The sequence below is a fragment of the Oncorhynchus kisutch genome, linkage group LG24 (assembly GCF_002021735.2).
Source record: "Oncorhynchus kisutch isolate 150728-3 linkage group LG24, Okis_V2, whole genome shotgun sequence".
NCBI classification, from domain to species: domain Eukaryota; kingdom Metazoa; phylum Chordata; class Actinopteri; order Salmoniformes; family Salmonidae; genus Oncorhynchus; species Oncorhynchus kisutch.
This window is the reverse complement of record NC_034197.2, coordinates 20,503,697-20,515,130: the sequence shown is the minus strand read 5'-3', so window position 1 is coordinate 20,515,130 and position 11,434 is coordinate 20,503,697. Positions and strand designations below refer to the sequence as shown.

Here is an 11,434-nt window from a genome sequence, read left to right as displayed (position 1 = left end):
TGGGCAGCCTGTTATGAGCTGCTTTAGAGCAGGATTCGGGACACAATGAGGGCTTGGCTGATAGGGGACCTCATGAGTAAACTGAGGGATTTAAAAAGGTGCTCTGTTCAGATGTAACCTGATCTCCACCTGACTGGGGCCAGGCATTCCGCTTGGTGAAGAGTCCCCCTGAACACAATGACCAGAGCACACATCGATCACATTTACATTCCTTCATACAAAACTATGCAACTAGAAAGATCATTAAATGCATTCAGACAACACTTTATTAATCACAGTCAAAAAGGACAGGACAAAGTCAAATATTGTTTTATTTCAAGTTTATTTGATATTGTCATGTCATATTACATAACGTTGGTGAAAATATATATGTGTATCTATCGCTTGGCTGTAGTATAGACAGTATTTAACTCTGACACATTGCACATGGAAGAGCACTGACAACTGAATCAATCTTCCAGTGCAAGGTTCATAGTTCCTGTATTGTCATTATCTTCATGACCATAGTGAATACACCCCAATCCATCTGTCACTTCAACCAATGTGTCTATGTACTGGTCGTATACACACACAAACACACTGTATACAGCCATTAACATAGAAGAAGCCTAAGAGGTCAGACACACCAAGAATTCTGACGGCCATGCTCAAACTTCTGTACAAGAAGGAGAGAGGAAAAAGAGAAGTAAACGCCATTCAATGGACGGCATTACCAGACAGTATTAGACAGGGATATTTAGATCTAACCATGTCTGGTAAGACGCCAATCAACAGGCTAGGGAGCTAGGACTGAAGGACGCCCTCTGAACCAACCGTCCACTGTACGCAGAGGGAGACAGCTGAAAGAGACAGGATGAGATACAGGAAGAGACAGGCTGAAAAGATACAGTATGTCTGTCTGTCTGTTCGTCTGTTTGTCTGTCTCACACAGAGACAGGGATACTGCTCTATCGTTTTCATATTCTCAAAGACTATGTTATATGGAGTACATTTACAATGATTTGCCATGAATAAAGACAAACTAGATCCTGTTGGTTGAAAGTTCACATCAAAATGTGGTGCCCTCTCACCGCAAATTAAATAAATATGCCACATTTGGGTTCAGTACAACATCAAATTGTCTTTTTAAACGTTTGGAAAGGAGAGGGGCTGAAAAGGGAAAAAACATTGAACCATTCCGTGTGTCTATGTCATAAATAAAGGCAAACAACAGGAGGTGAGCCAATAAAGGTATGGTTCAATATTTGCGAGGTAATTCTCCCTCCTTAAACAAACATTTAGGCTCTGCCAGCTCCTTTTATTATTTGCCAATGTCTGTGCTGTCTGTTTGAAGGCTTTACCTATTAAATTGGGATGTATTTTTCTTCCTGGAAGACGACATGGAACGGGGTAGTAGTTTGCCATAAAGGATCAACTCATTTAAGTCTATGGCTATTTATCATTTGTTTATGAACAAAAATTCAACAGAATTCTAAAATTCTAATTGGAACAAAAGTTCTCCAATGAAGCCTTGTAAAACAACAAAAGGCACTACAGATAGAGCTGTGGGATATATTTAGCTGTGATAAAAAAAAGAGTAATCATTCATATGAAGGGATGAGAGAGAGGTGAGGCTGAAGGGGAGTGGTAAAGGAGTCAAGGAGGATGTTGCTGAGTCTATTTTTATCATAAGTGCTCAGGTGAGCTTGTGTCAGTTTCAGGATGTGCCATGTAGATAAGCGGTGCTGGACCAATCACGGTGACACAACACAAGCCACACGCTACAGAGGGGAGGTGATACGAAAATGAGTGGCGGTGCGACCGGTTGAACCGTCAACCGACCTGTATTCTTTAACACAGGTTGGGTGGGGCCACCCTAGAACAGGACAGGGAAGTGGAATAAAAATGCTGGGTCTCCTCTACTTGTTCCCCAGGGAAAGGCCATTGCCAGTCGTGCCTCTAATCTTCTCCATTTCTTTGAGTTGATTCTTAAGTGAGGAACACTGAGAAATTTCAATTACTTGGATTGCCAAATATTTTCCCAATACAATTCACAAAATAAGCACTTCATAGGCCTATCTTTTCTACAAATATACGACGAGGTAAAATGGAGCTTCTTTCAGATGTATAGTTTTAGCTAGCGGAATAAAGGTGTGTCAATAGAAGAAGATTTAAGACAATCTCTTACAGATAGATGCAACCCTAAACCAAGTCTTCTTATCAGTGACAATATCAGACATCAAATCCTTGAAGAAAGATACAGAGTTCAAACTGGAGTCAAGTTCTAACACTACAGATAATCTGATCAGGTATTGTCTATGGTGTGCTTTCATCAAGTGGTCACACCTGACCCTTTAAGCACATCCTTAGCTGAGGTGTATCTCTGGAGGTAGGTGGGTCACCCAGGAAACATCGTTACCAGACAGTGTTAGAACTTTTTTGTACAATCCAGCACTGTCAGGTAAGATGGATCCTGAAAGCCATTTCAGCGTAAACCAGAGCATTTCATTGAGAGAAAAAAATGGCCGCCAAGCTATGGTAGCTAGCTAACGTTGTAAGTTGTGTGGTACATCACTGTAGTTAGCGGATGGCTAGCATCATCATTACCAGGCAGTATTAGAGAGATTGATGATATCCAATGCTGCCTTGTAAGATGGGGATGACCATCCAATACATGCATAGGAGACAAACAATGGGTCATAAAAGTGATTATTTTACAGATCACAATAAGTGTATGGATCGCAGTAATAATATTTTCGTCTAAGCATTTTACAATACAGGTTCATTTTGTTTAATGTGTTGTGTTATCTCCTGGTTTTCACTGACAAAAACTTGATAAAAGGCTAACCTTGCTTTGGGTAGGTTTGTGTGGGGATAAGCCCCACCTATGTGCATAACTGAGACTTCAGGAACATTCCACTATGAAAAGAAAGAGGTGTACTAAACAGTAGGCAACCCTGACTGGTAATGCAAATTATCATTAGAAGGCCTGTCTTTCACATCACTGAAGCTACATCTGTATTTTCTACAGAAAGGAGAAACTATAATAATATAAAATCAAGTATACCCCCTCCCCAGGCACACATGCAACTCATCATCAATATCCATTAGAACTCCACTTCAGTTAACTCAACAAATTGTGGCCTTGGGTGGACTCTACTATGGGTGGACTCTACTATCTCAAACTCAAACTAACAATAGCAAGTTCAATTTATCACCTAACCCCCAGGTCTTAAACAAGAGATGAAGTGGGGGGAAACAACGTATTTGAAAGTCGCCTCGAAACAAAAAAATACAACTTGTTGTACGGCAGACTTTGTTCTAGTAGGGACTGTAGGTTAGGTTCTGCCACAGGAGAGTGGGCCACAGTGGATGTTAATTATTGGCCAAACCTGTTCTGACTGGTCTGGTTCTATGAAACGGTAAGGCTGCCTTTTCCCCTCATTCTGAAAATGACAAGGCCTTGGGGTTGTTGTTCCGTATTCACATTTCATGTCCCTGAAGATGGTAGCACAGGTAGCACAACGTATGTCATGTCATATTAATTTCAACAGTAATTTGATGAAATGTTGAAAACGAAGGGGAAATGAATGCATTCCCTTTTCCTGTACCTCCTTTCTTTGTGTTTGTAGTGTGTTGAAAGCCTGGAGGAATGCTTGACTGACCTAGCCTCTGCCTATGCAGTGTGTGCAGAAGGTCATTGAGACAGCTTTTGTTTACTGAAAAACGTGGGCTATTCACAGGTACACAGTGTGAAAGCAACACACTCATTAGAAGTGGCACAATGCTGCATGCTAATTATTTATATTTATGTAAGATAAAGACTCATATATAATATATACCAGTATTCCTTAGTTAGTCATTCTATTTACATTGCCACTTAAAATAGTGACACATGACTGATCAGCCACTCAAGTATGTACAATAACTCAACAATCACAGTGGCAACAAACTATTTGCATCGTGCATTGTCAAATAACTGCTATAACTCGTTCTAATTTTATTGAGACTTGGTACAGTAAGTCAGCAATAGTTACACTAATATTGATATCTATTAATGTTAACTATTTCTTTGCTATTTTTTTCTCTAAACCTGAAACAAAACTAGAATCAAGACAATCCTGTGTTCAGAGGGAAACAATAGGTTTCCCGTCATCCTGCAAATGAGCTAAATGGAAGAGTGTGAGTGAATGAGAAAGGTAGAGAGAGAGAGAGAGAGAGAGCAGAAGGGAGGGAAAAGAATAGGCAGTGAAGAGAGGTGGAGAATGTACCTGTAACCTTACCATCGTGAAAAGGAACCCAAAAGGAAAGAATGCAACAAAACAAAGTGAGTAAAGGGGGGTGGGGGGTAAAAAGGAAAAGATCTTGAATTTTTAGCAGCCAGCGCCTGCGAACACTTCAGCGTCTTCCCGGTCAGTCAGTCAGGGCCCATGAAATGAGAAAGCTAAGCCGCCCTGCCCTCACAGACTGCTGCAGCCTCTATTTAGTTAATCATCAGCATTATACACCAGGGCTGCAGGCCTAAAGAGAAAGAGAGGGAGAGAGAAATAGAAGAAAAAAAAGATTATGGAAAAATAATGAGTATTAAAGCTTGTAGAATGAAGAAAAGGACAATGGAAATAAAACATATTTAAATTCAAGTAGACCCTACAGTTTCTAGTATTTCCTGACTTCCTACTTCCCACGTGCTTGCTATGCATTTCCTCAGTTATCCTTCCTTCTTTAAGGTTTGCTTAAGTTTTGTCCCCTGAAACTCGTCCCTGTTTTGGCTCTTGAGTGAAATTATTACATTGTAGGAGAGGTTGTTCATTCGGTGTGGCGTATACGGCTACCCACGCTGTAGCCTTACTGAGTGAATGAGGTGTGATCAGGTAACCCTGCCCTCTGCGTTGGAATGGGACTCCACTGTGAAATGAACCTGATAGGTAAACCAGCCTGGCCCTTAATCAATAGTTGGCGTCTTTGTGGAGAAGAATGTCGGTGAAATCCAAAACCTCACTTAAGTTTGGACCTTATCAACACCACTAATTGGCCCTCCAGACTACTGGAGAATAAAGCTTAGTGGCTTGATTCGTCGCTTTTCAGCTATTTCTCTTTGGTTGTTTCATTTCAATATTTACTATATTGTTCAGTTCCCTCTGCTGTTTTACTAAGTTAAATTATATATTTACTATTCTACTATCTTTCATGGTTCATTCATTCAGTTGAGAACTATCACTTTTCATAGTTCACTACTTTCCCTTTAGTTTTGAGTATTTCCAATGAATGAGTGAAATTTGTTAAGCAAAAAAGGTTTCTAGCCTCCCTCATGCATGGCACCGTAATTAAGTCATTTATTTGTCAGTTTGGCTTGATTTAAGTATCACAAATATACATTTTTATTTCCACCTCACATTACTATTGTCTATTCCTAGCTTCAATATTAATGTACTTCTATGATTTGTCTGAAAATGCTTTATTTCTTAACTTGTTCTTAAAATCCTGTCAATGTTTCACATATTTTTATAGCAGCTATTGACATTGATTTATCTAGGTACAAAGAAACAGCATTCCACCAACATCAACCATAATGTTAATGGTTTAAAACAGTTATGGCAAAAGCTGCTTAGTCACAGTCATAACTATTTAAACTGCATGTTCTTCAGTTCACAAACTCAATGTTTTTTTCCCTGACCTCTCACTTTATTCCGTGATTGGCATTACGGTTAACATAGTTAGCTTGTTCTTAGTTTCACATGTCTGTTTTCTAAGCTGTAAAAAAAACTGTAAAAAAAACTATTTTCAAATTTCAACCTCCATTTTGTATGGCTTACCAATCAAGTGAGTCACATTCTATGGAAATTCCCTACAGACCAGTTATGATATCTGTAATGCCCAACCCAGAGTCAATCTTTAAAAAGCTGTAAACAACGACGAATTACTCATTCAAAGAATTGAACGAATGTCTGTCTTTCCGCCAATCAAAATCTTCCACCTCACTCCTTATTCACTGCACTATTTGGTCAACATTTTCCCTCCATTTATCAACAACACCTTTTAAAATTTATGAAAAAGATTAAATCAATCTTCTTGCAATATTCCAAAAACCTAACTATCCTAATGGTTATTTTCTACTCCCAGAAGTCAAACAAAATAACTAAATCCTACAGAAGATTAAAATGGATGAGCAGAGATTTTATGTTCAGCATACATCCACTATGTAAACCTCATATTTCTCACATCAAAAGGTTAGGAAAAACAGATTATTATTTGAAATCTATATATGCCAAATGAAATAAGTAAGAACAGGCCTAGCCTTGGTATTTTAGTCTCCTTTTCTAGACATGCAACATCCTAAGAAAAGGCTGCGTTGAGACTTATTTAACAGGTAGCAGAGATAAGTTGTCAAAACACTCCCATGCCTTCATTATCTTTTTTTCAAATCAGAATAAATGTTTTAAAATATTTAAAATACATAAATGTTTATTTTGTAAAATAATGGAAATATTTCACGTCAATTGGTTATCATCAGCTTTTGAAGTGGTACAATTATCAAAATATTATCATAACTGCTTTAATGTTCTTCCAAATGTGCATTTCCAGTGTGACAATGGAGGGAAAAATCTGCTGTCTTTATATCATTTGACAAGTATGTCTGTTTGCCTCTACCTGCCCCAACTGGTCTTTCCAGTTTAGGAATTAACGTTCGGCTCTTTTGTTTCTGTTTAAATGGACTGGAATCTGATACAGTTTATAATATGCTTCCCCCTAAACTCATGCTCTTCCTGTAACAGCATACAAGCACCAACGGTTTTATACAACGACCTTGTTGGCTTGCCATCCATTTCCTGACTATTACATAAGTATACATACAACTGCGCTTCAGTCTACCTGTAAGCTGGTGCGATGACAAAGCAAATGTATCACAAATAATGTCAGAGGAAATCATACACGGACCAAAATTAAAACAAATAAGGAGGTATCATGTTGGTGGGTTACCCTGTCCTTCCCAGGTGTGGTCAAGTGAGCCAGAAAGAGGCATCATGTTGCCTGGCTGTGGCTGCTGGCTGCTGCCTCATAGATATGTCTTCCTCTTCCCTCCTCTCACAGAGAGACCAACTCTTCGATGTTTGCTTGGAAAAAGATGCGAATTAGCTCGGCTTGACTAGACACCCAACGAGGAGGCGAAGAACCCCAAAAATCAACTCAACAGGTTTAAGTCGTGAAGACTCGGCTCAAGTTTCCCGGAGCTCACGGCGACGCTATCTGGTTAAGCTCCTCAAGACGAGTAGACTGAATTTGTAAAGGGGCTAGGTTTACATGTAGCCTGGCCTCCTCCCCCACAGGTGAGGTGTAATTTTCAGGTGGCAGCCAATCTCCTTAGCCTCTGGTGCTCACAGGTGTGTCCCATGTGCTGCAGTGGCCAATCAGGTCTGAGACTAAGCCCAGTCCAACCCCCCCTTGTCCCACCTCACCGGTTCACCTGCCCCCACCCAAGCCCGCCGCCGCTCCCACCCCAGGTACATTGTATGTGTTTATGACGTTAGCCTGAGCTCCTGTGGGAACGGCCTCAGTTCCTATCACAACACAAACTACACCAACATCATCCATGAGCCCCGGTCCACGCCCAGAAACAAACCATGTTGAGAGGGAAACATATAGATAGCAAATCTTATAGAGCCTACCAAAAATCCTTTGTGAAAAAACCCACATGACCTCTGGCATACTTGTCAGTGTATATATGAAATAGCCTTAACCTGAAATACCCTTTGCCCTTGTCTCTTTCAGTCTCTCTATTTTCTGTTCACAGAAGCCATTCCAGCCTCAGTGGCTAACAAAGCCCTAGTGGTTTAAAGCCAGATGTCAAGTGAGGTACAGGTAGATGAAACAGACAGACAGACACAAGACGGTTTGAGGTGAGCCAGGTTAGGCCAGGTCGGGCCTAGAGCAGGGTATGTTGGTCTATCAATTACTGTGGCTGATGGGGGTGAGGCTGAGCCCTAATCCCTGGCCAAGGCTGGCTAGCTGGCTGAGCAAGGCAGCCACCTTGGGCCTGGTGTAATTGACTTGATTATCTTCAACAAGGCAGTCAATGCCATATCCATAGATCTTGTTTCAGGGGAGGGGGCATGGCAGAGATTGCTGTGAAGCAGGTGAGAAGAAAGGGGATTGTTCCAAGCAGCATGCCACAGATATATACTGGTTTGAGTAGAATTATGCAGAATCCATCTAGTCCATCTAATTTGAACATGATATCAACAGTAAATTCAACCCATGGTAGAGTAGTCAGTGGCTTTACATTTTACATTACCTTTTTGTAATTTAGGATACACTCTTAACCAGAACGACTTACAGTCAGTGCATTCAACTAAGGTAAACAATATATATAAATAGCACAGCACAGTGTTTGTGAGAGTGGAATGACTACTCAGGGAATAATATGATATGCCATAGGAAGGCCAAAAAGATCCTCAAGGACATCAACCACCCGAGCCACTCCCTGTTCGCCCCACTATCATCTAGAAGGCGAGGTCAGTACAGGTGCATCAAAGCTGGGACCAAGAGACTGTAAAACAGCTTCTATCTCAAGGCCATCAGACTGCTAATCAGCCATCACTAGCACATCAGAGGCCATCTATAGACATAGAGGCTGCCTAGACATAGATTAGGAATCACTGGCCACTTTTAGAAATGGATCACTAGCCACTTTAATAATGTTTCCGTATCTAGCGTTTACTCAGCTCATATGTATAAACTGCACTCCACACTATTCTACGGTATCTTAGTCACTTTTAAATTGTGTTTACATATTGCATCACCCATTTCATATGTATATACTGTATTGTATTCTATACTACACCACTGACTGTGAAACAGCCATCTCCAGCACATCAGAGGCTGCTGCCTATAGACATAGATTAGGAATCACTGGCCAATTTAAGGAAATGAAACACTAGCCACTTTAATAATGTCTCTGTATCTTGCATTACTCATCTCATATGTAAACTGTACTGTATACTATTCTACGGTATCTTAGTCACTTTAATTGTGTGTAAATATTGCATCACCCATCTCATATGTATATACTGTATGCTATACTATACCACTGTATCTTATTCCAATGCCACTCTGACATATATGTATATATGTTCTAAATCCATTCCTTACTTAGATTTACATGTATTTTTGGGGATATATTGTGAAACTGTTAGATATTACTTATTAGATATTACTGCACTTTAGGCGCTAGAAGCACAAGCATTTCACTACACCCGCAATAACATCTGCTAAACACGAGTATGTGACCAATAACATCTGCTAAACACGAGTATGTGACCAATAGCATCTGCTAAACACGAGTATGTGACCAATAACATCTGCTAAACACGAGTATGTGACCAATAGCATCTGCTAAACACGAGTATGTGACCAATAGCATCTGCTAAACACGAGTATGTGACCAATAGCATCTGCTAAACACGAGTATGTGACCAATAACATCTGCTAAACACGAGTATGTGACCAATAGCATCTGCTAAACACGAGTATGTGACCAATAGCATCTGCTAAACACGAGTATGTGACCAATAGCATCTGCTAAACACGAGTATGTGACCAATAGCATCTGCTAAACACGAGTATGTGACCAATAGCATCTGCTAAACACGAGTATGTGACCAATAGCATCTGCTAAACACGAGTATGTGACCAATAGCATCTGCTAAACACGAGTATGTGACCAATAGCATCTGCTAAACACGAGTATGTGACCAATAACATCTGCTAAACACGAGTATGTGACCAATAGCATCTGCTAAACACGAGTATGTGACCAATAGCATCTGCTAAACACGAGTATGTGACCAATAGCATCTGCTAAACACGAGTATGTGACCAATAGCATCTGCTAAACACGAGTATGTGACCAATAGCATCTGCTAAACACGAGTATGTGACCAATGACATCTGCTAAACACGAGTATGTGACCAATAACATCTGCTAAACACGAGTATGTGACCAATAGCATCTGCTAAACACGAGTATGTGACCAATAGCATCTGCTAAACACGAGTATGTGACCAATAACATCTGCTAAACACGAGTATGTGACCAATAGCATCTGCTAAACACGAGTATGTGACCAATAGCATCTGCTAAACACGAGTATGTGACCAATAGCATCTGCTAAACACGAGTATGTGACCAATAGCATCTGCTAAACACGAGTATGTGACCAATAACATCTGCTAAACACGAGTATGTGACCAATAGCATCTGCTAAACACGAGTATGTGACCAATAGCATCTGCTAAACACGAGTATGTGACCAATAGCATCTGCTAAACACGAGTATGTGACCAATAGCATCTGCTAAACACGAGTATGTGACCAATAGCATCTGCTAAACACGAGTATGTGACCAATAGCATCTGCTAAACACGAGTATGTGACCAATAGCATCTGCTAAACACGAGTATGTGACCAATAGCATCTGCTAAACACGAGTATGTGACCAATAGCATCTGCTAAACACGAGTATGTGACCAATAGCATCTGCTAAACACGAGTATGTGACCAATAGCATCTGCTAAACACGAGTATGTGACCAATAGCATCTGCTAAACACGAGTATGTGACCAATAGCATCTGCTAAACACGAGTATGTGACCAATAGCATCTGCTAAACACGAGTATGTGACCAATAGCATTTGATTTGATTTGATATATGTTTCTTTTTCTGCATTTAGCAGGCATGCTACTATGGTATGGGTAACTAGGTCCCCAAAGCACAGAAGTGTTGGGGGAAAAAAGACGGCCTTTTAGGATTTTTACCTCTTAAGTAGCCACTGGGTGAAGTTAGCCTTCCTCAAAGGGATTGGTGAGAGAATTGCCTGAATGGTCTGAAAGGTTTGCTTTGTTTAGTCTTTTCATTTGAATTCCAAATGAGGTCTAGAGTGTTGAGCTGGAGCACAACCTGAGCTCATTTGGGTATTGATGGGTATCAGGCTGGCCTGTCACGCATGGAGGATGTAAAGACAGCGTTAACGACGACTTCACACACACATGCATACATGCACACAAAAACATGCACACACCAAAGACACAGCAAAGTCAGCAGCTGCATCATGATACTACTCAAAGGGTTAGTGCTCTCACGTAATCATAGCGTGGGAGGTTTTGTATTCTTTTGCATTTACACCCTGTTGTACTGACTTTCCCATTGTGTTTGTCCAATTTTATCCACGCCTTGTTCTGTGACCATTCGTTGTTGATTTTGTGAGGTCATTAAGATAGTCTGTGTGTTATGATGACAATTCATTCATCACATTTTTTACAATTTCACCTAGCTATAGGATTTTCCCCCTCTTACAACGTAAGCCAAGCCCTATCACATTGCTATTATCAAGCAAACAACTCAGGAATGAACAAATACTTTACAATGAGATATCACTCCAGTTCTGTCAATGCTCGTCA

General features: G+C 40.4%; 1 long non-coding RNA gene across 1 annotated transcript; it reads right to left on the bottom strand.

The window, feature by feature from the left end:
* Nucleotides 1-303: 303 nt before the first annotated feature.
* Nucleotides 304-7,253, bottom strand: LOC116357022 (uncharacterized). Its single transcript, XR_004205329.1, has 2 exons — nucleotides 6,958-7,253; nucleotides 304-4,500 (listed from the first exon to the last, which is right to left on the bottom strand). It is a non-coding gene; the product is annotated as an uncharacterized LOC116357022 (long non-coding RNA).
* Between the last annotated feature and the right edge of the window lie 4,181 nt (nucleotides 7,254-11,434).